The sequence below is a fragment of the Cibotium barometz genome, chromosome 61, assembly GCF_041138505.1.
Source record: "Cibotium barometz isolate CiBa-2024 chromosome 61, ASM4113850v1, whole genome shotgun sequence".
Lineage (NCBI taxonomy): Eukaryota > Viridiplantae > Streptophyta > Polypodiopsida > Cyatheales > Cibotiaceae > Cibotium > Cibotium barometz.
The window spans coordinates 31877216-31882215 of record NC_141106.1 but is presented as its reverse complement, the minus strand read 5'-3'; the positions used below and the strand labels follow the sequence as shown (position 1 = coordinate 31882215).

At 42.4% G+C, this 5000-nt stretch overlaps 1 protein-coding gene across 1 annotated transcript in view; it reads left to right on the top strand.

The window, feature by feature from the left end:
- The window catches only part of LOC147604766 (mitotic spindle checkpoint protein MAD1-like), a 248191-nt gene that overhangs the window by 104029 nt on the left and 139162 nt on the right, over positions 1-5000 (top strand). The gene's annotated exons all lie outside the window — the stretch shown is intronic.

The following is a 5000-nucleotide window of genomic DNA, read 5'->3' as shown; positions in this document are numbered from 1 at the left end:
ATTTAAAGAGCATTCATTTAAAAGTCACTTTAAAAACTATGACTAAAATTGGATGGTTATTAGATAAACATTTATCACATAAACATAAATCAAAAAAGACACAAATCGAGGTAGGCCAAATGACTTAGGGCCCTATAAATAGGAATGCCAAGCATCATTTGTAGATTATCCAAAAGCAAGAAGTCAAGGGCGTGAGGCGTTTTTGCATGCCTAGGGCAACCGAGGAAGAGCGTCTTCATGGAGCACTTGGAGCAAGTAGAACAAAGCTGATTTGGATACACCTGTTGTTGGTCTCACAAGTGCCAATGTGGAGGGTAGCTTGTTAACAAATGCATGGAGCTACTCTCAAACTTGCAAGAGAACCCAAGCTAGTTGGGAACTCATTGCTTTGAAGGTTGAGTGAATTTGAACAGTTTGAAATTGATGATTTTAACGTTCTAACCCCGTACAGTCTAACTTAGCTTAATGGTTTCACTCCTCTGTTGGTCAGATATTCACCTAAAGTGTGCCGCTGCCAAATGGTCTGCCCAAAAACCATGCACTAAATAGTGAGGGTTCCTCTGACCCGTTAGCTCTTCATTCACAAGTCCCCAGAAACATAGTCCCCCCCTCAAGACCGCTATCGGGGCTTTAGCCTACTACAATAATTATTTTTTTCATCAATGAATAGGCGAGTCTCTCTGGACCCAATCAACCGATGGTTAAAGTCCTCAATTCCTTATTTCATAAAGCTCAAAACTCTTTCGATTATCCCAATTTCTTTACCCCCACTTTGCATGTATCCCATGCCATCTAGGGCGTATCGGTCTTATACTGGACTTTAGGTCCGTAAGGGTAGACACACAGAGAAAACTTCATACATGTGCGACCCTTGCCATCCCTAGGAACACCCCCAAACTCTTGGATTCCTCTGACACTGTTCCTGCTCCGCAAAGTATTATTTATCCATCTTGCGATACTCTACGAGGAGTCAACCAAAGTCCCATAAGGGTATCCTGGAAAGGGACAATTTTCCTAAAAGAAGCTCAAATCTTGGACCTGACATCCTTGACTGTCGCACGACCTCTGGCCAGCATGACATGGATAAATTCTCCTTTATGTTACTAGGTCATGATTGGCCTGCTCCTCTTAAAGTTTATCACCTCACCAAAACTCCCCGAAGAGTGAGAGAGTTTACTCACTTCCTCTCTGGAGATAGGATCGAGATGAATGACCCTCAAAGCTTTAGTTGACATGACGCCATGGAGATGCTAACAGACTAGTATCCATACTAAGCCCAAGAGGTTTGTGCGATGGGCTAGTTTGATGCTAGGAGTGGGAGGTGAGACTTGAAAAGTTGCCTTTATTGCATGTGCACAAAGATCCACATTTAGCCCAAAAGGCTTGTCTCCTAGGTTGATGAAAATCTATGATTGGGAGATGAGACTCAAACTTAAGTTCGAGCCTTGCTTGCATGTATAGAAGCATCCACAATGAGCCAAAGAGACTTGTCTCCTAGGCTAGTGTGTTGTTAGAGGCTTGAACTTAAGTTTGGAGTGCTCAGTATGCACTCCAAAAATGGTCAGTATGGTGGTCACCTGTCCATGACTTCAAAAGAGCAAACAAATCCATGATGAGATTGAAAAAGAGCACTTGCTGCAAAACAACATTGTGTTAGCGATGCTTTAGTAGACATGTATGCAAAGTACAAGGTGTGATAAGTTTACATATACTTCCCTTCTTTCCTTTACCTAAAAAATGAGATATCCTCCCTATTCACATCAAACTACATGAAATATGCCATCCTCTAAGAGATAAGAGAAAATGGTATTTCTAATTTGAGAAGATTTGGGACTATCCTCCAAAATAGACATGCATGTTGTAATGTGTGTGTAGATTGCTGCTCTATTGCTTCTTCTCCATTGTGTGTAGCTTGCCTCTCCTTATTCATAGCCCTCTTTATTTTGTGAAACGGGCGTTATTGTTTCTTTGTTTGTGTGTTTGCATAAGCACATGTTGATAGTGATTTGATTAGGTGACCTTCACGCATCTTGCAATGCGTGTGTAGATTGTTCAACGCACTCCTCCAACCAATCAGGTGAAAAGGGAAGGTGTTGACAAAATAAACTTACTGAATCTAAATAATATTCATAATTCACATAGGACAAAATAAATTAAAATATTACATTTTCGATGTGGATAGCCTAGAAATTGAGAAAAATGCCAGCGTGGGACCGAGTTAGGCCGACCCGAGATGCTACTAGTGGCCAGGTTAGTCTAATCAGGAGTCACTCGTGACCAGGTTAGTGGGTTGGTTGGAATCAATCTATGGGTTTTGAAAGAGATTGATGCTACTTTGCTCGAGGTTGGGATGTAAGGAAATGATGATTTGAAATTAGAGAATCTGGGATTCCAGAATCTTGGATGTGGATATTGATTATTCTAGATATGGAATTTCGGAATTCTGGATGGGGAATTTCTGAATCCTGGATGTGGAATTTCTGAATTCTGGATGTGGAATTGAGAACTCTGGATGTATTCTGGATTTGGAGTTTCAGGTTGTTGGATTTTTGAATGAGGGAATTCTTGTTGGATTGAATTTGGCTATTGGGTTCCAGTTGTGGAACTTTATTTTGAAATCCATGTAGGGAATTTGCTCCTCTTTGAGCGTGGCGGCTATCTCCCCCCGCCCCCCCCCCCCCCCCCCCCTTCTCCAAGGCTGGCTCAACAAGGCCCCTCCCAAAGTTTTTACTCGCCCATCTCCTTTATGCCAGAGTACACCCCTTTACCCCAGTAATTACTAGAGACCAAGTGGTCCTCTTTTCCATGAAAGTACACAGAGAGTCCCAGATGGCATCACCCTTTCTCACCAAGAACAGAAAATGTGGCATGTTATGCTAGTGGCATGATACTTTTGTTGGATGGTGGCAACCCTTGGCTAATCCTTTTGGCTCTTCATTTTAGCCGTCTCTCTCACTCTCTCTCTCTCTCTCTCTCACACACACACACATACACACACATATTTTAATAATTATATATATATATATATATATATATATATATATATATATTGTAAACTAGGCCAAGGGAATGTGTACAAGGATGTGTGTGTGTGTGTGTGTTTAATGGTCTGTATGTGTAGATTTGAACCCACACGACCACGATGAGATGCACCTAGCTATGCCAAAACTCCATGTTGCACACACATCCTTGTACACATTCTCTTGGGTTAAATTACAATATATATATATATAAGTATCAAAATATGTGTGTGTGTGTAATGGTCTGTATGTGTTTGTAAAAGTGTGGATTTGAACCCAGATGCACCCAGCTGCGCCAAAACTCCGTGATGTTCAACAACTTTATTCATACTCCTTTGCACTTTTTCGGAAACTCACGTGCCTCGGTTTACAAAACTTGGACTTTGGCGGATGGGTGGTGGTAATCGGCAAATCAAGCGAGGGAGGGTGCAAAGGGAGGGGAATGAGCTTTGCAGAAGCCGCTGGCATGCGGAGAACATGAATGACTCCATCTCTCTCCCACACACACGGGTACTCTCTCTCTCTCTCTCTCTCTCTCTCTCTCTCTCTCTCTCTCGCCGCGCTTTGCTCTCGCTTTTATAGCCAGCAACAGGGCATATGGGGTCTGTCTTCTCCACTATATTTGTACTACCTACTGTGGCTACACTTAAAAAAATATGTAAGATTTTGAAGGAATATTACGTACAGACCTGCACGGGCTACGAGACGGGGTTGCTTTTTGACACCCGCTTTACCCTTTACTAGTCAGTTTTAGCAGGGTTCCGTCAAAAAAATAAAGCAAAAAATAGTAAAATTTCCCAAAAAAGAAAAAAAAAACCTAGATTTCGATGGGCATCCTTACCCGTAAAAAATCAACATTGCTACTAGATGGAGGAGGAATCAGGAAGTTGTGTCGATGAACCCTAGGTACACATAGAGATAGATAACTTTTGTGAGAGAGAGAGAGAGAGAGAGAGAGAGATTTTGTGGGATACACACACACACACACATATATATATATATATAGAGAGACAGAGAGAAAGAGAGAGAGAGAGAGTATGTGATAAGGGAGAGAGAGAGAGATTCGAAGAGGGAGAGAGAGATACTTGGAAAGTGTAGGTAGCCACCACGAAAGGTCAAAACAGGAAAAAAATACAACATTTTAGAAACTACCATGCATCAAATAATAGGTAGCCATAGTGGTCTTTAATCAAATCCAATGCCTATCACCATGACTCATTTCTCTTGACACTTTTTTCATCAAAGATAAAGGATAGTGGCTGGGATTTGGGGTTAATAAAAGAAATTCATTAAATAGAGAAGAAGTTGCCCTTTTTTTTGGAATGTAAAGTCGAAGGGTGAGAAGAAGGAAGAGTAATTTCTTTGCCTTCTCTACCTCTCATGCTCATGTGTAGTTCTCTCGTGCCTTCTCGTTTCCATCGAGTTCCATGACCAGCAGCCCTCTTTCTCTACGAATCTCTCTCTCTCTCTCTCTCTCTCTCTCTCTCTCTCTCTCTCTCTCTCTCTCTCTCTCTCTGCTAGATCCGCACAGAGAGAGAGGGAGAGAGTGAGAGTATCTCTCTGTCTCTCTACTGGATCAAAGTCCAAACCCTGCTGCCCTCTGGTTATTGGGTACAACAACCTGCGCCTGCCCTCCACACGCAGCCTGGCACGCCCCCTGCACATCATGGATTCCTTCGTGCTGCTGAATTCATTCCCAGCAGTGGCATGGGTGAATCGCAGCACCCATCGTGGGCATGGGAGAGAGAGAGAGAGAGACATAAACAGCTTGAGGTTCTGGAATCGACACAGTAGAGAGAGAGAGAGAGAGAGAGAGAGAGAGAGAGCGAGAGAGAGAGAGCGAGAGCTTGCTTGGTATGCATGTGGCGCAGAGAGAGAGAGAGAGAGAGAGAGAGAGAGAGAGAGAGAGAGAGAGAGAGAGGATACAAAATTAATATATATTAAAGTGTAGTTTATTAGTATTTTGCTTCTTCAAACCAT